The sequence below is a fragment of the Panicum virgatum genome, chromosome 3K, assembly GCF_016808335.1.
Source record: "Panicum virgatum strain AP13 chromosome 3K, P.virgatum_v5, whole genome shotgun sequence".
Taxonomy (NCBI): Eukaryota; Viridiplantae; Streptophyta; class Magnoliopsida; order Poales; family Poaceae; genus Panicum; species Panicum virgatum.
The window spans coordinates 23,013,527-23,036,066 of NC_053138.1; the positions used below are offsets into that span (position 1 = coordinate 23,013,527).

At 49.4% G+C, this 22,540-nt stretch overlaps 1 long non-coding RNA gene across 7 annotated transcripts; it reads right to left on the reverse strand.

Moving 5' to 3' along the window:
- Positions 1-11,397: 11,397 nt before the first annotated feature.
- On the reverse strand, positions 11,398-19,217 carry LOC120698446. 7 transcript variants are annotated; one of them, XR_005684848.1, is made up of 7 exons: positions 15,980-19,198; positions 15,284-15,359; positions 13,271-13,466; positions 12,594-12,869; positions 11,951-12,510; positions 11,701-11,853; positions 11,398-11,454 (listed from the first exon to the last, which is right to left on the reverse strand). It is a non-coding gene; the product is annotated as an uncharacterized LOC120698446 (long non-coding RNA). The 7 variants fall into 7 exon arrangements; XR_005684846.1 differs by having other exon boundaries at positions 11,701-11,844; positions 11,937-12,510; XR_005684847.1 differs by having other exon boundaries at positions 11,701-11,844; positions 15,980-19,197.
- Between the last annotated feature and the right edge of the window lie 3,323 nt (positions 19,218-22,540).

Sequence of the window (22,540 nt, forward strand, 5' to 3'; positions counted from 1 at the left end):
GTGCTAGATCAACATCACCATCTTCATCACTTGAATCTTCATTAGCTTCTTCTTCGCTTGAGCTTGGTGATGAAACTTTGCACTTGTTCTTTTTCTTGGACTTATGATCACTCTTAGCTTTGAGTGCAAGATCTCTCTTGTCTTGCGGTGGATCAACTTCTCCCAAGAGGAACATCTCATGAGACCGAATCTTCCCAACAACATCACTCACTTCAAGTGTTTCAAGATCATTCTCATAGAGCAATGAGGTGACGATGTTGTACTTGGGCTTATGTAGACAATGAAGGATCTTCCGGATGATATCACTAGTAGAGAAAGGAGAAATTTCAAGAGCGTTAATGTCCTCAATAAGCACATTCAATCGAGCATACATTTGTTCAACCAATTCATTTGGAAGCATTTTGAATTCATTTAGTTTTTCCTTAATCACTTGATATTTTTCTTCACGAAGCTTTTTAGAACCAACATAAATAGTTTCAAGTGCTTCCCAAATTTCATGAGAGGTCTTTTTGCTGTGAACACAAGCAAAGATCTCCTCACTAAGAGCATCAAACAAAACATTCTTCGCTCTAGCACCATATTAGACTTGATCTTCATTCCATGGATCAACAATAGGTTTTTTCGTGACCGCCCAAGCGATGGGATTAATAGCCTCAAGGTAACCCGCCATGCGAGTTTCCAATAAGCATAGTTTCTCCCATCGAGCTTGGGTGGACCGCCACTTCCCCCGGCCATTCTCTAGGATTTTAAATCTAAAAAGAGAGCCCTTGCTCTGATACCAATTGAAAGGATCGTAGCCCAAGAAGGGGGGTAGAATTGGGACTTTTTCAAATTTCTATCTAGTCCTTAACCTAGACTAGTATTGGCCAATCTACAAATTTGAAACCTAGGCACTAGAGCATGCTAGCACAAGGTCCTTATGTAGGTAAACACACTATCATGATCATTTTGTCTAAAAGATTTCACACTAGCAAGATCAAAACCTAGGCAAAAGATCACACTACCATGCAAGTTGTCCTAGTCAAACTACAAGCAATCAAAAGCAAGAATAACAACAAAAGGATTTAATTGCTTGAAATAAAAGTAAGGGACACGAGACAACCGGATTTTTCCCGTGGTATCGAGGAGTTGACGCCCCCCCTAATCCATGTTGGAGCACCCACACAAGGGTATAGCTCCCTTGCTTCACCAAGAAGCAAGTGATCACTAAGAATGCTCCTTCTCCATCTCCAGAACGGCGAACTTTACACCGTGTACAATCTTCTTGTCTTGGGGCTCCCACAAACTCCAAGAGCTCACCAAGAACCTCCCGATCACCAAGACCGGCTAGGTGCCGTCAAACACTAAGAGTAACAAGCTCCTAAGCCTTCACTTGACCTACACTCAGTTGGCCCTAGCTCAAGCACACTTGCTACACTTGCAAAGGGTGAATTCTTCAAGGTTGAATCACAAACAATGTACTAGATCTTCTCTCTTTTGCTCAAAGCACTTTCTCTTCTTCTCAAGGGTGGCCACAAGTATTCAGAGTGTCAAAGGCAACTGAAATGAGCCAGGGGGTGCCCTTATATAGAGTGGAAAGAGTTACATAGCCGTTGGAAGTCCACTGCAGAAAAACCGTGACCACCGGAAGAACCGACGGGATAGAAAGTATAAGCATCGGTTCAACCGGTCTCTCTGTGTCCAATTAGTAGCTGTTGGAGTTCTGACACAGTATCCAGGCTTGCGTCATTGCACCGGTGCATGCTCCGTAGGGGCATCGGTTCAACCGGTGCTGAAGAGGTTCACTGATCAACTCAAACAAGCGTTCTGGAACATAATACATCCAATGCACCGGTGCTTGATTCTGAAGCGTCGGATCAACCGGTGCTGAAGGGGAGTTGAGGTCCATCAAAACATACTCTCTGGAACAAAATACTTCCATTGCACCAGTGCTTATCTTTTGACCATCGGTTCAACCGGTGCTATAGAGTTTTTGACTTGGTTCATGCCTGCATCCAGAGAAGATAGACCAACAGGGCATCGGTCCTTCCGCCAAGCATCGGATGCTCCGATGCTAGGGCATCGGTTCAACCGGTGCTGCTATTTTTCTTTGTTTTCAGCTGAATTGACTTGGATTTGAATGTAACTTCGATTGTTTCTTCTTCCAAGTGTTTTTGTTGATTTCTATTGACCATCTTGGGCTGTTTTTGAGTGAGTGTGCAAGATTTCTAAGGCCAACTCAATTTTGGTCAAGCTACTAACTCATGAACCCCTCTTAATAGTACGGTCAAGAACTATAAACTATAAAAGCTAGCTAAATCAAGTGTCCTTCATCTCTTTGTGACAATTGAGACTAGAAATGTCCTTAATCTTTCAAAATGAGTCCTTGGCACGCATGATTGTTTCGAATTGAGAGATTTCCTTTCATATTTCATATGAGACTAATCCAGTCATTGATTTTTCCTTTAAAACACACGTTAGTCGCATACGGTTGTCATTAATCACCGAAACTTACCATTAGCATCTATCGGCCTAGATGCGCTTCAAGTTTTAGTTTCATTGAAACTAATTATCCGTGGGCTCGAACCAAAATCACCGAGAGATCCATGGCATAGACTTGTCTGTTCAAATTAACAGGGTGTTGTATGTCTTGCCAGATACCAGCAATCCTGCTGGCTGCTGGTAAGAACGAAGTAAAAGGCACAGTTCAAAAGTTGTTGAGGGAAGTGTTACTAGAAAGTCTTAAGAAAACGGGAAGGGTCAAGGATGCTCCTCTGGTTAGCGCGGCGTATAGTTGGAGCTAATCTATCTAGTGGATTACTAAATTGTACCACAGCCATAAGCCAATATGATGCGTGAAAGGTGGATTACTAATCTATCTGGTTAGTGGATTACTAAAAGGTCAATGAGTGAAAGGTCACCAGAATTGAGATGGATGGCTCTTCTTTTCGTCTAGTAGGTATATGTTCGCTGCGCCATACTACTAGTGAAAAGCATACATCGGGCTTTTTTTTAGTAGAAGCATACATCGGACTTGGGTAATGTACTCTAGTTGGGACGTGATACATATGAATTAGCGCAGCGAACAGAACAAGGCGAGGTTTATTTTCTTTTTCTTTTCTTTTCTTTTTGAAACGAAGGAGAGGTTTATTCTCTTTTTCTTTTCTTTTTTTTTGAAACGAATGAGAGGTTTAGTTTTGACTTTTGAGTTTTGATCGGAAAGAAAATTAACCCAAGAGTAAGCAAGATGGGGCTGCTCGCCAACAGCTCGACGGTGAAAGAACGTACCGGCGGAGGAATCGACAGGAACGCACCGGCGGCGGGTTAAGTCGCTATCCGGTGATACCACGGCGGCGACGGCAAGGCGTCCACGGTGGCGAGAATCTCTCTCCAGCAGCTAAAGATTGTCTACCGCGCTAGCTGTGCGTATGTATATAAGGACGAAGACTCCGTTCAATTCGACTCCGAAGCGGACACAAAATCAATATCCAATCAAACTCAATTAGATTAGATGACGATCCTTTCCTAGGGACCGAAAAGCCGACAAGAGGGGGGTGAATGAGAGCTGATTAAAATTTTCGCCAAAGCAAAAGTACGATCTATCTCCCAATTGCGCACCCAACCCCTAGAGTTCTAGGTGAAGTGTGAAATAGCTATGGAAGAGATAAACCAACACAAATAGACCCTAGGAACGAGCGAGAGAAAACACGGAATCGAACAAGAAAATCTACAAACCTCACAGCCAGGGACCGGTCAGACCGGTGCAGCACCCCGGTCAGACAGGTCGGACCGGTCAGACCGGTCAGACCGGTGGTCGACACCGGTCAGACCGGTTGCTCCCAGAGAGCCTGTGAACAAGGCTTCAAATGTTGAATCTTGAGCGAACGAAGTCCAAATCTAACGAAACTTGGAGGATACCTTCACAACTGTCCCGTGAACATATCCCCAAGAGATCTCTCCCAAAAGATTAAAGAAACTTGAGAATTCGAGGGAAAATCAAAGTGGATTGGGGTTTACTCAAGAACGTGAAAAACTCCAATTCGTGAGAACTCGCGATTCCAGGGGGTTTGGCACTAGACTAGATGGATTAGAATCGTCACAACGAGTTCAGTAAAACACGAATCTAAGGGCTTGTCTCCTTCAAACACAAAACACACCAAGAGCCGGAAGTCGACTTGCGATCCAGCTGACACCCACCAAAATCGGCATCCGAAAAACCAACCAAAACAAGAGATGAATCCGCAGAATACCAAAGACCGAATTCAGGAGTGAACTTGAGGTACCTGAAGATACGTTTCACCACTTGCTTGTGGGAGGTGCGCGGCGAAGCCTGATATCGCGCACAGAGGCCGACCCCGAACTGAATGTCCGGTCGGGTCGCCGTCGGGTACATGAGAAAGCCAATCATGTTCCTGTACTCCTTCTGGTCCACCGCCTCGCCATTCAAGTCCGCATCAAGCACCGTCGATGTGCTGATCGGAGTCGGCTGAGGACTCAAGTCACTCATGTCGAACTTTCGCAGCAAGTCCTTGGTATACTTGGCTTGATGGACGAACGTGCCCTGAGGAGTTTGCTTGATCTACAGCCCGAGGAAGAACTGCAGCTCACCCATCATGCTCATCTCGAACTCTCTGGACATTTGCTCAGAAAACTTGGAGACAAGAACGTGAGAAGAGCCACCAAATATGATATCATCCTTGTATATATGAACCAACAAAAAGTCAGAGCCAGAGCGCATGAGAAATAAGGTTTTATCAACACATCTCATTTTAAAACCTTGAACAAGCAAGAAGTTTTTAAGCCTATCGTACCAAGCTTTAGGCGCCTGTTTCAAACCGTAAAGAGGTTTCTGTAGTTTGGAAACTTGGGATTTTCAAAACCAGGGAGTTGTTTCACATACACTTCCTCTTCAATAAAACTATTCAAGAAGGCAGATTTCACATCCATTTGAAAAACTTTAAAACCCTTGGAAGCAGCAAATGCAAGAAAGATTCGAATCGCTTCTAAGCGTGCTACCAGGGCAAAAGTTTCCTCATAATCTATCCCTTCCTTTTGGTAAAACCCCTAGGATACAAGTCGAGCCTTGTTTCACACTACCAACCCATCTTCACCTTGCTTGTTCTTGAAAACCCACTTGGTTCCAATTGGATTACAAGCAGGCGGAGGCTCAACCAAAACCCAAACCTGATTCCTTTCAAAATTTTCGAGTTCCTCATGCATGGCATCTACCCAATTGGAGTCAGAAAGTGCGTGTCCAACATCTTTGGGGTCGAAAGAGGCAACAAACGTTGAATGAGCAAAGCCAGCGATACATGTTACCTTGGACCTTATGACTCGCTCGTTGAGGTCACCCAGCATCTGTTAAGGTGGATGACGACGCTGAATGTGTCGCGGTGCTTCCCTTGTCGAAGTCGCCTCCTTCTCAACCAAAACTGGTGTCTCCTCAGGTGCAGCTGGTGAAGGCTGAGTCACCTGCTCGATCGGCCCCCGGGAAGTAGATGTAGTCGGGTCGGGGCCGTCATCATCATCCAAGCTCGTGGCGGAGGCGGCTGGGTCCACAGCACGCGTGGTAGCCTCAGCATCACCCTCCGCAGCTTCTTCCTCCTCATCTTCAAAGCTGGGGGTGCCGAGCTCATCATCTCCTACAACCTCAAAGACAGAAGAATTGCACGGTGCAGTCTCGTCGAAAGTGACTTCACAAGTCTCTCTGACGATGTTAGTATCAATAATCAGCACTCGGTAAGCTCTACAGTGAGAAGCATAACCGATAAAAATGCCGTCAGACGATCGAGACTCAAACTTATCAAGATTTCCTTCCTTTAGCACAAAACACCGGCAACCGAAAACTCTGAGATGGTCAACACGGGGCTGGCGTCCAAATCGCAACTCATAAGAAGTCTTGTGCATGAAAGCACGCAAGAAAATACGATTGGACACATAACAAGCGGTGTTAACTGCCTCAGCCCAGTACTTTCTAGGAGTCCTATGCTCATCGAGCATCGTCCTACCCATCTCAACCAACGTCCGATTCTTCCGTTCTACAACTCCATTCTGCTGTGGAGTGTAGGGGGAAGAGTACTGGTGTTCAAGACCTTAATCATTGCAAAAGGTGTCAAAATGAGCATTTTTGAATTCTATGCCATTGTCACTGTGAATCGCTCTCATGGCCTGGGGTAGCTCGTTTTTCAACATCAAGATCAAGTCTCGAACAAACTCGAAAGCATCATCCTTGGTTCTCATGAAAAAGACCCAAGAATAGTGAGAAAAGTCATCCACGATCACAAGAACATACCACTTCCCACCAACAGACATCACCCGAGAAGGACCAACAGTGTCCATATGTAGCAACTCTCCAGGGTGAGTGGTCATCACTTGATTAACAGGCGGATGAGAAGTGGCAACCATCTTCCCGTGGCGACACAGATGTCAAACAAGATTCTTCTCAAACTTCAATTTGGGCAATCCTCGGATTAGGCCAAGTGAGCTAAGTCTCGGCAATAAGTCAAAGCTCAAATGTTCAAGTCTCCTATGCCACTTCCACAAGTCAGAAGAAGGACCAGCCACCAAGCAACAAGGAGGACCAAGAGAAGTTCCAGAGAAGTCAACCAAAAAAATCCGATCGCGAGGTAAAATCCGGCAAACCAAATCTCCCCTGAAATCTAAAACACGAGAACAACACTCCTTGAAGCGAACTTCAAACCCCTCATTAAGAAGTTGCGAAACAGAGAGACATTTGAACCCAAGGTTCGAAACCAAAGCAACTTCTCTCAGAGTAAAACGATTAGAAACACGAACAGCGCCAATTCCACGAACCCTTCCTTTTCCATTGCCCCAAACACAATGTACTCCTTTGAGCGCATCGGGTGAGGCTGGAGAACCATTTGTCATTCCCGGTCATATGGCGCGAACAACCGGAGTCCATGATCCACCTGTTCTCCAAGCCTCCAACCTGCACATCAGTAGTGAGATAAAGAGTGAGCAAATGTCTCAACACCGGGGTTAGCAAAGTATGAAGCAAACTAGTGTCGAGCCATTTGCTCTACAGAAGGGTTAGCAAAATCAGGCAAAACATATCCCCCGTCCCGTCTACCGCGAGGCTGACGACCACCACCGCGAGGAAAGCGTGGTGCATCGTAACCTCCTCCAAAGCCTCGGTCCCGTAGTCCATAGCCGTACTGATGACGACCAGGAGAATGACCGGCAAAGCGACCACTTGCTAGAGCACGGTAAGTACCACCGTCTCCCTGTCCTCCACCTACACGGCGCGCCCTACCATCTTGCCAATCACCACGCCAAGGAGGACCATGCACCCGAGCAGAGTACATGTTCGAGTTACGTGTCTCCTGCTCACGCCTCACAGCCCGCTTTCTCCTGAAGCAAAACTCCTCCAGGTGACCGTCTCTGTCACAGTACACGTAGTGGTACCTCACCTCTCTCTTGGGAGGTGGAGGCCTTCCCTTTGGACGGGGAGGAGCAGCCCCCTTCTTCTGGGCAACCTGGGCTGTGGCAGCAGGGAGCGTATCGAGGGGATTCCTTAGCTCATTGGGCTTTGGAACCCAAACCTGCTTCTGTGGAGGTGCTTTTGATGGTTCTTTAAGCACACCATCCACGGGGTCAACAAGCGAAGGCTGTGTGCTCGTACTAGCAGTATTTAGAGCACTCGGAACTCCAGCAGCCTTGCCGATCTTACCATACAACATGTCAAAGTCTGACTTCGTGTAGGTGTAACCGACCCCAAACCCGTCACCATGCTTAAACTGTTTGATCATCATGCCCAACTGCGGCTCACTAGCAGAAACCCAACTAAGAATCGCCCTAAGATATGTGTTCTCATTCTCCAAGTTGGCTTTCTCTACCGCAAGATCATCCAAATCAGAAATCAGACCAGGGCAAACAAGACAATCATTAGGTGGGCTAGACTCTTCGACCTTAGTCTTCCCCAAAGACTTAATCAAAGTGTTCTTCTCATCTAGCTCCGATCTAAGCGTGGGACAAAGCTTACAAGCACCAAGCAGAATAGGCCTAGACCTAAGCTCCTCTAGCTCACACACAACAGCAGCAAACTTAGACTGCAAAGAAGCTAGATTAGACTTAAAGATGGAACACTCATCACATTCAAGTACATCACTAACAATAGGAGCGTCCTTGGCCAATTCAAGCTCATGCTTGGCCTTGGCTAGATCGTGAGACACATCAGCAAGCGAAGTCTTGGCAACATCCAAGTTCGCAACGTTCTCATCATGCTTGGCACGGAGAGCAACAAGATCATTTATGTGAGATATGCAGCCAGCGCACTCATCCTCACCAGATTTCTCTCTAGCACAAGCCAGCTCGGCCCTAAGCTTCTTACGCTCTCTAGCTGCTTCCTTAAGCAGCCTTTTCTGATTGTCGAGAGCGGCGTACAACTCACTAACCTCAGTATCAAGCAGGTCGATAGTGGAGTTTACCTCTGAATCACTCTCGGATCTAGGAGAAGAGTCGTCGTGTGTCGGTGTAGCATGTCCACCTGGAGACGCACAAGCACCATTGGCCTCGCCCGCCATGGTGCAGAAACTCTTGCGCCGACCAGCCGCCAAGCAAAAGCCGATGAAGCCGGTGGCTTCCTTGTCCCGCTTCTTCTTCTTCTTGTCATCGTCATCGGAGGTAGGTGAAGAAGAGCGGTCAGTGTCGGAGCTCTTATCGAGGTCGCTGAGCTGCACCAAGAAAGCCTTCTCCCGCTTCTTGGCCTTCTACTGGAAGCGCTTCTTGAGCGACTCCTTGTCGAAGCGCCCTCCCTTGTCCCGGTCATGACTGCGATGCTTGTGGCGCCGACGCTCCTTGTCGGAGCCTCCCTCGTCGCGGTCGCGGTGGCAGTAGTAGTCGAAGTTGTTGTTCTGGCCACCGTCGGACTTCTTTGGGCAGTCGGTGACGAAGTGGTTCAGATCGCCGCAGTGGTAGCACCCGGGGTTCTTCCTCCTCTGCCTGTTGTGGTAGACACGCTGGAACTTGTTGATAAGGAGGCATAAGTCGTCGTCGCCCAGCGTCTCTAACTGCTCATCTGTAACAGAAGACAAAGAGGCAAGAGAAAAGCCAAGAGCAGAGTTAGCGTTAGAACTCGATCCACCTGAGCCAGTCACAAGAGCGATGCTCTTGGAAGGAGGGGCACCATTGAGCTTGGCTCGTGTCTGGTTATCCACCTCAGTGGCTTTGAGCTTGCTAAAGAGCTCGTTCACGGTCAGAGTCTCATAGCCTGCAGACTCGATGATCGTGTTCATCTTGAGATCCCACACAGAGCGGTCAAGTGCGTAGAGCAACTTGAGAGCCTTCTCATGCTCTGTGTAGTCAAGGGCATCAGCAGATCTGTTCGCACTGACTTTGTTCACAATCGATTGAAACTGACTAAACATGTCATCAATGCTCTCACCCGACCCCTGTGTGAAGTTCTCATATTCACGCCGGTGAGTCTCGAAAAGCCTAGTCTTAACCTGAGGTGTGCCCTCGTGGTAGTTCTCAAGGCACGTTCAAACCTTGTGGGCTTCCTGAAAACCCTGGACGCGTGAGAACTCCGCATGAGAAACGCCAACGAACAAGGCATTGACAGTCTTGCCGTTAGCCTCGTGCTCGGTCACTTGTGGAGGAGTGGTCTGAACGGCAAGCACCTCGTAAGCCTGATTCTTGGTTATATCCCAAATCTCGGCTCCTAAGCTCTGCAAGAAAGCCCGCATGCGAACCTTCCAGTAGGCATAGTCCTCGCCGGTAAACACAGAGATCTTACCAAGACTCGTCATGGTCGCCAAATAGTTTTCGAACCGGTTAGGGTAATGAAAACCTTAACCAAGCTCTGATACCAATTGAGGGACCGAAAATGCGACCAGAGGGGGGGTGAATGGGAGCCGATTAAAACTTTCACCGAAGCAAAAGTACGGACTATCTCCCAATTATGCACCCAACCCCTAGAGTTCTAGGTGAAGTGTGGAATAGCTATGGAAGAGCTAAACCAACACAAATAGACCCTAGGAACGAGCGAGAGAAAACACGGAAGCGAACGAGAAAATCTACAAACCTCACAGCTAGGGACCGGTCAGACCAGTGCAGCACCCCGATCAGACCGGTCGGACCGGTCAGACCGGTGGTCGACACCGGTCAGACCGGTTGCTCCCAGAGAGCCCGTGAACAAGGCTTCAAATGTTGAATCTTAAGAGAACGAAGTCCAAATCCAACGAAACTTGGAGGATACCTTCACAACTGTCCCGTGAAAATATCCCCAAGAGATCTCTCCCAAAAGATTAAAGGAACTTGAGAATTCGAGGGAAGATCAAAGTGGATTGGGGTTTACTCAATAACGTGAAAAACTCCAATTCGTGAGAACTCGCAATTTCAGGGGGTTTGACACTAGGCTAGATGGATTAGAATCGTCACAACGAGTTCAGCAAAACACAAATCCAAGGGCTTGTCTCCTTCAAACACAAAACACACCAAAAGAGGAGAATTCGAGCCCAAAAACACAAGGAAGGGGAAGACGGAAACTCAGCACACAAGGGTGAATCTTAAACCGATTTCATTCATGAATCTCAGAGGAATTCACCTATACAAGGCTAGAGCCTACCACCCTATCATCCACCCTCTTGATTAGAGAGATCAGGGGCGGAGACAAGGGCGGCGGGCAGGGGCCATGGTCCCCCCTAACGTTGGTGTAACTACACATAAAATTCCCTAATCTCATTGCTAATGTTGCTAATTAATAAGGTGTGACCCCTCCTGATTATCGGTATTAGTAAATTGGCCCCCTTTATGTTTCAATCCTGACTCCGCCCCTGAGAGAGATTAGCTATAACATAATCCTCCTTTGCGTTGGAGACCTTGGCCCTAACCTGGAGCAGGAGGAAGAGGAAGGAGAAAACAGAAAAGGACTCAAGAGACTCAACTCCCACGGGCAGGTGAGAGGGGACTTAAATACCCCAGCCGCGCCCAGACCGGTCAGACCGGTCGGAGCTGCAGAACCCTGTACACGATCTCATCTGATGGCTGAGGTTCTTTCTTCGAAACAAAGTCTTCTCCGCAATGCCGCCACGTCGATGAAGATCCTATCCGCGGTTTTGGAGGGTCCGCGAAACCCGGGTAGGTGGCCGGTTTTGAGAAAACCGTCAAAACTCCACGCGCGAGAAGATTCCCGCCTCCACGCCGTGGCCCTAAACGCCGTTCCCGCCTCGGCCTTCTGACGGCCCTAGACGCCGCCCGACGTTTGTCACCTCCTCGCCCGCAGCGAGGCACTAGACGTCGTCGACGCCCGTTCCTCTGCCAGTCCCGAAACCGACGCCCGTGCCTCCACGACTTGGTGTCTTCAACCGCCGTCCGCCAGCTTGGTTTTGTGGCGCAAACCAAGAAACCCGCCATCCGTCGCTGCTTGCGCCCTCGATCCAGGAGTGGACGCCACAGCTGCCGCCCGGCCTGAGCTCCTCCAAAGCAACTCTCCGTCGACACTCGACGCCCGTGTACCTGCCATCAAAGACCAAGCACACGATCACACCACATGGTTGACAATTCACTCATCACAGCCAGGAGTGAGTACTGCTCATTCCTCACTTTCAAAAGTATGTATATATATAAAACCACCTTCAAACCACTCTAAGAGTTAAATTTATCTGGTTTCAATATTTTGATGGCCTATATTATCCGGTTTTATTGTTGAAGCTTGAAAATCGAACTTTTATGATAGTTCGAGAATATAAATCGGACTAATACTTGTATATTTCAATCCAACAAAGATGGTCTTTTTGCGCTTGGAAAGTTGAAAACATTGGTACGATCGAGCACTTGAACTCTTGAAGGACACGAGAATGGCACTGGCCGGATCAGATTACACCGTCCCAGTAATCCTCTAGAGACCTGTAAAAGCTTGTAGGATCGGGTGCGTCACAACTCACAAACTAAAAGAAACTGTCAAGCAGATTCGGAATAGGATCTGAATAAGGTGGTACCTAGTAGGACTTACAGACAAGATGGATTGCGTTCGAGTGGCAAGCTCGTGGAGCTTGTTTTGCTGCCAAACCGTGAAGACGTGTTAGTAGGAAAGGCGTGTTCGACTTGTGCCGTGATGGTGCGTGGGTGCTGTGCGTGAGTGTGGGCCCGGTCGGGCAGTGGGTGTTGCCGAGCGGTATAAGCCGGCTTGCTGTAATGGAGAAGACATCTATGAACAATTCGGATCTGAACTCAGTGAAGGAGACCTCCTTCCCCATCACTATCCCTGTTCTATTTTGTCTATCTCGGCGATCGCCGGAGGCCACCGGCGTGACACGCTGACATGCCTGATTGATTCTAAAGAACTTCATCCTCAAATCTTCAGGATAGAGTAGACCAATCAGATATGATGAAGTTTCTCCTTGATCCTTGTTTCAATTGGTGCTCTTGGGAAGTACACTCTGCCTCACTTGAATCCCCCTGTAAGAGCGATCTGGGCAGGCATTTTCTGCAAGCTCTCTGCAACAAAGATGGCAATGGGGCTGCTCATCACGCTTGGGCCACTGTACCCAGTGAACTTAAAGGCACATTCCCCTGTAACAACAGAACCAGAAGGTCAGGAAAAATTGGCCAGTGAAATGAAAAGAAATGCTGGAACCATGTTGTACCAAGCTTACAGAAAGATGAATGCCCATTGACTGGCATAGCTTATGGAGCTTGTCTTGCTGCGAAACTGGACGGCACTCAACTTGGTTGACTGCTGGAGGCACACATGCCACATTGCCACGGCAAGCAAATCCTCTACCTTCTTACATGAAAAGTTGCTCACTTCGATCACACAAGCTTTGCCGGAGTCATATAACTTCTCCATCAAGCCCCATGTAGCAGCCTAGTAGGGATAAGGTTTTCCAGGCTAAATACAGGTCCTTCATTGTACATATTGGACCATGGATCTGTAAATAAGGTCATGCAGCACCCAAATCAGGTAGCAAATAGCATACAATTAAAGCAGTAAACAGCACATAGTTTAGCGAGAGTCATATTTTGGGATTTTTAGTTTTCTTAGATGCTTTGAAATAAACAACACTATTTGTTATACTCAATGGTACCACAAAGCTAGGTTAGAGGGAACGATAGGCACTCAAGTTGAACACATCTCATCATGGAAAAAAGTTGTCACTGTTTTTGGTATCAATTTTATGCAAAAACTAACATAAAGAAAATTCATATCTGAGAGTCCTAGTTCCATTTTTTTTCACGCATGCAACTAGTAATAGCTAACAACTGTTTCAGATCATTCACAGGATCTTTAGACAGAGTAAGAAATGAAATGAACAGCAATCCAATTAATTACCTTGGCCATAGCTTAAGCTTCCAGTGATAAATTAGGCACATGTACAGCTGAGCAGATAGCCAGTAAGGCAAACTATTATCCGGCAGACTATCAAGCATAGAAATCTACAAGGTACAAATCTAAGTAGTCAAACTGCAAATCTTCAAGGGCCATGCCAATATCCTCCTGCACATCTTCAGGTGCCTGATTACTAGGCCTGCAAAATCAAAGTTTCTGATTTCAGAACAAAGCCACTTATCCATCATTGATTCACATAAGATTTTTTTTGAATAAAATACACTGTGGGTACATGAACTTGTAGTGCTGTGTCAAATAGGTCCATAAACTTAGAAACCGGGCATCTAGCCCCTCGAACTTGCGAACCCGTTCACCCCAGGTCCAGTCCGGTTTTGCATGGCTTGCATGGCACTGTGCGCCCGCGATTTGCTACAGTAAACCCGGATTTGCTATAGTTGCCGCGGTTTTGTTTTTCCTTTTCTAATTTATTTCGGCTGAATCTTTGAAAAATCATAACTCTTCGATACAACATCGGATGAAGATGATTTTTATATGAAAATTGTAGATCTCGACGAGATCTACAATTTTCATATAAAAATCATCTTCATCCGATGTTGTATCGAAGAGTTATGATTTTTCAAAGATTCAGCCGAAATAAATTAGAAAAGGAAAAACAAAACCGCGGCAACTATAGCAAATCCGGGTTTACTGTAGCAAATCGCGGGCGCACAGTGCCATGCAAGCCATGCAAAACCGGACTGGACCTGGGGTGAACGGGTTCGCAAGTTCGAGGGGCTAGATGCCCGGTTTCTAAGTTTATGGACCTATTTGACACAGCACTACAAGTTCATGTACCCACAGTGCATTTTACTCATTTTTTGAGGGGGGGGGCGAGAGCTTCACTCATTCATTATAGGCAGTATTACAATCTTTAGCTACCAGATTCTGTAGCCAATTTGGTATCTCATCTATCCAGCATTTTTTGGGGGAAAACCGAGAGCTAGGCCTTCCTCGCGCAGTGATGGGCAAAAACAACAGAAAAGAAACTGCCTAGCTCTCGGATATCTAGCCATAAACCTCCGATAGAGTGTCGAGCCCCATCGTTGGATTCCAGCATTATCTTTAATACGAGGTTGTCCATCTCTAGTATGAGATTTCCGACGCCAACCTCCATTGCCAGCTCGATACCTTCCTTCGCCGCCATCGCTTCCGCCGTCAGTGCATCAGGCATATTTTCAAACCACCTTGCAGCAGCTGCAGCAGCCTCCTTTGGTGATCTCTGATGACGACACCAGCACTCCCAGTACAGGTTACCGCATCATACGCTGCATCCGTATTCACCTTCATCCATTCCTCTCTTGGAGGACTCCAAGTCTCTGCCTCCCGTAGTCCCGTAGTCTCACTTGTTTCCCCTTTATCTTCAAGGAAGTCAGGTTATCCAACATGTTTGAGACATGTCGTGCAGCAGCTCGCGGCTCCCAACTCCTCCGGCCATGTCTCCTAGCATTCCGTCCTGACCACAGCGCCCAAGCTCCACATATGATGGTATTGACCACTACGCACTGGCTCCGTACGTGGGGCTATCCTTCAACGGCATACTTCGCAGGACATTTTTGTAGCGGCATCTCTTTTTTTGGCACAGGTGGCCAATGACTTTTTTGCCCAGGCACATAGGTGACGGTCTAGTCTTATGATTGACAGTCATTAGTGTGTCGGGATTCTTGTCAAACTTTTATAGGTTGTGTGCCCTTCCGGCAGAGGCCGAGAAATTTTCAAGACGATGTATCACCTCGATGTATTCTTCTTGAAATAAATAAAGTTTCCCTTTTCCAAAAAAAAAATGATGGTATTGACAGAAGATGAGTTGCCTACAGCTCCATATAAAATGTTTGTAGCCCATGTATGTGGATGAATATCTGGGAGCTTGACACCAGTCAGCTTCTTCACTTCTTCCCAGAATCATAACGCCAATGGGAATTTAATTACACATGGTAAAGTGAAGAAGTGAAGACTAACCATAGCTTAGAGTGATAAACAAATCTTCATGCTTAACAAGCACATCCTCAAATAATTTCTTCAGAGCCAATCCAAACTATGAAAGAGAGAAGATTTCAATTTAATGGGAAAACTACTGACCACCTATGACCTGTGCAATGAGTCATAGGAGTTCCATCCCTTCTCTTGTGTATCTTACATATGGTTCATGCATTCATATACAGATGTTGCAAGCCAAGTTGTAGGATAAAGGTGACTTAAATATTTTGGGAGCTCAAAGTTAATGGTTAGAAACTCCCAGTTTGAGGTCTCCTTAGCTACGGTGGCAAGTGATTTCCACATTCATTAATTCATAAATAAATAAATAAAGATTGAAATGATCAAGTCATTTAAGTATTGAACAACAAAGAGAAATTGAACAAATCTATGACTTAAGAATTTTTGCAGGACTAGATAATAAACATAAGGATTGATCAGATACAACCATAGACATGAAAATTGGTGTAGTTGTTGAACATATAGAACAATGTACATTCAAAAACAAAATCATATAATGGTACAAGTTTACTGAGTCAAACAAAATCCTGAAAGTACAGTCAAAATTAATCAGCTAGGGTAAAAGTAAGCAGCATGAGCATGAAGGGAAAAATCGTGACATGAAGTGCTATAGTTTTGGTCAAATCGATGGTAGACACTGCCTTACTAATCAGTAATTACCTCCATTTGGCTGAGGTGTGCTACAGCAGAATCAAAATGCCAATATCTTGCCTGCATCAGGAAACCACCAATTTGCCAATTGCCTGCATCAGGAAACCAGCAAAAACTTGATTAAAAGAGCAAATAGGAGAGAAGCTATCGGATGACAGGTAATAAGTTTAAGAACAATAAACTTCAGCCTTGTCCTCCTGTGCCAAAAGCCTAAAACAACTCATAGGGTCCGTCCTAAAAATTATATAATCCCAAGATAAAACAAAAAGATTTGGATCACTACATACAACGCAAGGAAGCTCTGAAAAAGCACGATAAACAATATGGAGAAACTTTCTCTATATAGGGAATTCAGAGAGAACCATAGCAACCAGAAAAGCCATAACAGCAGCATAGATGGCATCGCTGACAACTCCAGGTTGCCTTGCCATGTGCTAAGGCCAACCGATGGAATCCTTGAGCCAGTGTTCAGAACAAAGGATTCAGCATTTTTTTGTCAGGAAAGAACAAGATTTGAGGATAGAGCAGGGAAAGGGATATCAAAGAAGATATGGGCAGGGTAGGTGTGGTTGTGGACTTGTGGTTGAGCCATTGGGTCCTGAAATCCTGGATGTGGATCTAGAGGTGTTTGCTCCACTAGTGTATTTCTGTACGAGTCCGACTGGTAGCCATATCACTGTATGGCACATCAGTACCTGTCACTGGTAGAGCACTTAATTGTTTTAGAACGCATCCCACCCCTAGCTGCCTCCTACCAGCAGTGTTAATGCACATTCTTTAACAGTTTATGTAGCAGTCACTGTTAATTTGTAGTGGGGTAGCCAATAACCAGAATCCATTGTTTAAAAAAACGAAAACCATTCTACAGCCCTCTAGCAGCTGGAGCCAGCCAGCTGCAAGTGCTGCAGCATTCAAATGAATGCTACTGCAGCAATTCAAATGGCGGGAAAAAAATACCGTAGAAAAATGCACACTACTGTATCTCTCAAAACTTATACACACAAATGCATAAAAGACATTGATATGCATATTAAACTCGATTGACATCAATTGTGAACAGAATTTCAGTTGTAGCGCAGCTGAAAACCACCAAACTAATCCAATAATAACAGAGGTGGTGATAACAACAAATTGAATGTTTTCCATGCATGGAACAGAATCTAAGCATTTTGCATGGACAAGCTAGTAGCACTATGGAGCATGCATGAACAGCTGAAGAGAAATGGAAGCATGATGATTGATTAAATTAGCATGGTTCATCAGTTGCGTCACCTCGTCTTGTCCAGAAGAAACATGCAAGTTCATGCTCCCATTCAATATTGACCAGGTAAAGAAAAGAAAACTGATGATATGTCAGTGTCATCGAAAAGATCGATGGGTTTGAGTAGTAAATGCCTAGCTCGCAAGCTTTCGTTCTAGCGAGAAAAATTGAAAAAAGATATGGCCAGGAACAATGGATTGATTGATGAAAGGGTATACATGGGATACACATATATCGGCAAGGAGCCCTAGGGTTTATAGAAACAGAACCAATCTAAGGGATCCTTGCCATAACCATCAATCCTACCATAATACCTAGGGCCGGCACAGCAGCCAAGGAGGCTGGTGCGGCCTGGCGCCCAAGGCCCAGAGGGCCAGCCCAAGCACAGCCCATGAAGGGGCAACTATAATCTTCTAACACGCCTCCGCAGTCGGATTGGCAGCACCGCGAACGTTTAGACTAGACCCGAACTCACTGAAGATCGAAGAAGGAAGCCCTTTGGTGAAGATGTCGGCGTATTGTGATGTGGTGGGCACATGCAAAACACGCACATCACCGAGAGCTACCTTTTCCCGGACGAAGTGGAGGTCGATCTCTATGTGCTTGGTGTGCTGATGTTGAACTGGGTTGGAAGACATGTAGACAGTGCTGATGTTGTCACAGTAGACAAGGACAGATCGTCGAAGCGGCACATGAAGCTCATGAAGAAGCTGGCGCAGCCATGACACCTCGGCAACAGCATTAGCCACAGCCCGATACTCCGCTTCAGCGCTTGATCTGGAGACAGTATTCTAGCGCTTGGAGGACCAGGAGACGAGGTTATCCCCGAAAAACACAGCATAGCCCGAGGTGGACTTGCGCGTGTCGGGACAACCAGCCCAGTCAGCATCCGAGTACCAGTGCCCGTGACAGGTAAAAGGGAGCCATTACCGACAACAATGGAGGAAGGTGTGAGACCCTGGGGTGGTACAAAACGAGACAGTGCAGATGAACAGGAAGTCATGTGAGAGGATGCACCTGTGTCGAAATATCAGTTATTGTTCTGTGGCTGATTTAGCGTGGCGGTGCTGAAGGCGGACGCGAGCGATTGCTGGTCCCATGATGGGAGACCAGCGAGGGGGTTGTAGAACCCCGGCGGAGGCGCCCACTGTCCGGCTATGATGGTGGAGGCAGCGGACGACGGAATGGCAGGCTGCTGTTGTGGCGGAGAGGTGAGCAGCGCCTGCTGCTGCTGGAGGTGCTGCTGGGGCAGGCGCGGCTGGGGAAGTGGCGGGAAAGGAGGCCTAGAGCCGGGGCACATCTGGATGGACCCGCTCCAGGGGTTCCATAAGGACGGCCAGGGCTAGCCGCCCTTGCCGCCGGAAGAGCCCGTAGCGCCGCCTTGATCGCTGGTGGAGCCGTCCTTCTTGCCGCCGCACTTGCCGCGGCGGTTCTTGGGCGCCTTGGCCGAGGCGCCCCCGGAGCCCCCACTACCCCCGTTGTTGCCCCCTGTCTGCGCCTGGACAGGGGCGGTAGGGTAGGAGGCGACGAAGGCCGTGGGGGTGGAGGACTGGTGCTTCAGGGTGAGCTCCTCCAGGAGAAGGGCATCCTTGGCCTCGAGGAATGAGGGGAACGGGTGGCTGCGGCGAAGGTGCAGACCGATGTTTCCGTACCGCTCGTTGAGGCCCCGGATGAGGTTGAGGACGAGCGTGCGATCGGTGACTGTCTCACCGAGGTCCCCGAGGTCATCCGCCATCCGCTTGAGACGCCTGCAGTAGTCGGTGATGGAGAGATCACCCTGGGTGAGGCCGCAAAACTGGGCGTCGAGGTAGAGGGCCCGAGTCTCGCGGTTGCCTAGGAATTGAGATTCGATGGCAACCCAGGCGGCGCGAGCGGTGGAGCCCCGCTAGGAGATGGTGTCGGTGTGGTCGTCGGAGATTATAGTTGGCCAACTGGGCCGAGCCCGACGGGCTGGCATGGGCCTGGCCCAAAAAAGCACAACCCTAACCAGGCCTGGCCTGTGATCCCGCGAGCCCATGCCGTGCTCGTGCCAGAGGCCGGGCCGTGCCTGGGCCGCGATCGTGGCCCGCGGCACTAGCAAGGGCACGACCCGGCCCAGCACGGGGAGGCACGGCCTCGGCCCGTTAGGCACATTAGGCCTTCTCTCATCTTCACATCGCCGCCGCTCGCATCCTCCTGTTGCGCGCTCCCTTCACGCACCGCCGCCGCTCCGCGCACCTGCCCTGCGGCGTCGCCCTCAGCCGTCGCTGTGCAGGTTGTCCCCGGCCGCCAGCCGCTACCGTCGTCCCACGCGCAGGCCGCGGCCGCAGTCATCCGTCCTCCCCTTGCTCCCCGGCCACCGCCGTCGTCGTCGCCATCGCCCCCGGCTCCCAGGCCGCCGCCATCGCCCCTCCGACCGTTGCTGCTGTGCCGTCGTGCCCAGGGGCACGGCACGGCACGCCGGCGCCCTCGTAGGGCCGTGCTTGGGCCGAGATGCCGGCACGGTGGCCCTACGCACCACGGCACGGCACGGCAGCGCCGCCGTCGCCCCTCCGACCGTTGCTGCTGTGCCGTCGTGCCCAGGGGCACGGCACGGCACGCCGGCGCCCTCGTAGGGCCGTGCTTGGGCCGGGATGCCGGCACGGTGGCCCTACGCGGCACGGCAGCGCCGCCGTGCCCCGGCATGCCGTGCTCGTGCCCGTGCCGTGCCATGTGGCCCGGTTGGCCAACTATATCGGAGATCGTGCCGAGGATCCAGGATTTGACGACGCAATCCATGCGCGCCCAATCCGGATAGATGGCAACAGGTTCGTCGAGGCAGACGTGGTCCTGGAGGGAGAATTTTCCAACGGTGAGGAGGAACTGGTCACGCCAACGAGTGTAGTTGCCGGAGGAGACGTCGAGGACGACAGAGATCGGGCTCCGGATGTTCTGCACTGCCACAGCCTGCACGTGGAGGCTGACAATGGCGGCAGCCTCGTGTAGTAGCAGGGTGTGGTGCTGGTCAGAAGGGCCGCCGCCGCCGGCGTCATCCTTCTGGTCATCGTCTTCGTCGTCGGAAGAAGGGGGCCGGCGGCTGCTAGGGCATCGCTCTCGCGTGCGACGGCGGCGGCCACCTCCTCTGCCTCAGCCATGCGATCACGCGCGGCCTGGCGCGCGGACTTGGCTGTGGCAGCGTCGGCCTCAGCCTACGCGACGCGGGCTTTGGCAGAGGCGGTGGGAGAGGTGGAAGGAGTCCTGGCCATGGGAGGGAAGGAGGGTGGGCGCAGCACGACGGGGAGTCGGCGCGCGCGCGGCCAGGGGAGGCGCGCTAGGGCAGCGGAAGGCGAGGCGGGTGAGGAACCCGGTCTCTTGATACCATGAAAGAAGATATGGCCAGGAACAATGAATTGATTGATGAAAGGGTATACATGGGGTACACATATATCGGCAAGGAACCATAGGGTTTATAGAAACAGAACCAATCTAAGGGATCCTTGCCATAACCATCAATCCTACCATAATACCTAGGGCCGGCGCAGCAGCCAAGGAGGCTGGTGCGGCCTGGCGCCCAAGGCCCAGAGGGCCAGCCCTAGCACAGCCCATGAAGGGGCAACTATAATCTTCTAACAAAATTAAACTAAATTAGGCGCATAATCCTACATGAGCTGAGGTAATTCGGTAAGGAAAAAATTGAACTGGAACAGGCTCACAAAAGTGGCTGGAAGCTCGGGATGGGCGACGAGGAGGACACCAGCCATGAGGTGGGCGACGATCGGAGGGGACGCAGCCGTGCGGGGTCGACGCCGCCTCCCTGGAGCGCCCTCCTACGGTGCTGAACGGATTCACGAGGTGCGGCTAACTCGATTTGGATCCCTCCGAGTCCGAGCACCAGCGACCTTCACGGAGGGTGGCGGCGGCGGCGGCGGCGTACGGCCAGGCGGGACCTCTCGTTTCGTGCGTTGGGGTCACAGGAGGCAGGAAGATACTGGGCCCTGGTTTGCTTGTCCAATGGGCTGGGCATACATCCAACCGAACGGCTAGGCTGCAGCATGCCGAATAATCTGCAGCAAACGGGCTAGCACGCCTAGATTGCAAGACCCTACGCGCACTACTACAAGCGGACTAGTCGAAGAAGGTCCACCAATGGCCCATCAGAGGTTCTGTCAGCCGCAGGGCTTGCCCAGAATTCCTATCTATCTTCCGATAGATTTTAGCTTCCACAATTTTCAGTATTTGAGATTCGTGCAAACAACAATAACCCTTAAATCCACCTCAAACTCTAGCTTCCTCTCTCCCCACTGTCATTGCTCATGCGTGCCCCGTGTGCTGCCCCGCACTCGCCCAGCCGCTGCACCGCCTCCATTGCCGCCCGTGCCCCACTCCGCCACTATCCGTGCCCCGCTCTGATGTCGCCGCCTGCCCTGCAGCGCTGCCCCCCCCCCCCCCCGCGCGCACCTGCGCCACCCCCGCCTCGCTGTTGGAGAAGAAGCTATCTGGTCGCCGCTCAACATTTCAAATTTAATATTTTGTGTCTCTAATTTTAACATTTCATCTACAAAATTTCAATATTTTAATCATCAAATGTTGAACCAATTTAATAAAATGTTTAATATACTTGCAGCAAAATATTAAGCCTAATTGGGCATTAAAGATGGATGGCTTATCTATCAAGGTGGAATGTGGGGGAGCGGCCCGGTCACCACCGACTGGGGTGGTGGTTTTAGGATTTTAAATTTTTAAGGTTGGGCGGTTTCCATAGCCGGCGCACATAGAAGGGGGAGGTCGGAGGCAGCAAGGGGCCCGGCGGTGGTGGGCTACTGGTGGTTCGGTAGCGAAAGCTATTCATCACGCGCTCGAATGACAGTCAAGCCGTCGCAAAAGCGCCACAGTGTCCTGTTCATCGTCCTCAGTGAGTTCCGGTCGGAGTTCGATCGGGCCCTTCAGGGTTGGGGGTTGCCGGGTCTCGTGGCCTCCGACGGCCTTAGAAGAGGGGGGAGTGAGGATAGGGAAGCCCGCGCGGCTGAGACGGGTTGCGGGTGGGGAGGGATATGCCGTGGGCCAGGCACCGGATGGAGGAGTGCGGATCTGAGCTGATTAGCGTTGGCTGCGGGCTGCCGTGGAGGTAGGGCGCCGAAAAAGCTTCTGCAATGGATATTGAACTAGTGACACGAGGATTTTCAGTCCTCTGCTCTATCAACTGAGCTATTTTGACTTTCTTTTTAGACATCTTTCTTTGCAAGAAGTTGAAGTGGTTCGGCCGGCAGCGGATATGAGGCGGCGCTTTGGTGGACGAGGCTGGATCTTAGTGGGTGGTGGCAGACGGTGGTGGCAAGAAGAAGGTCGAGACT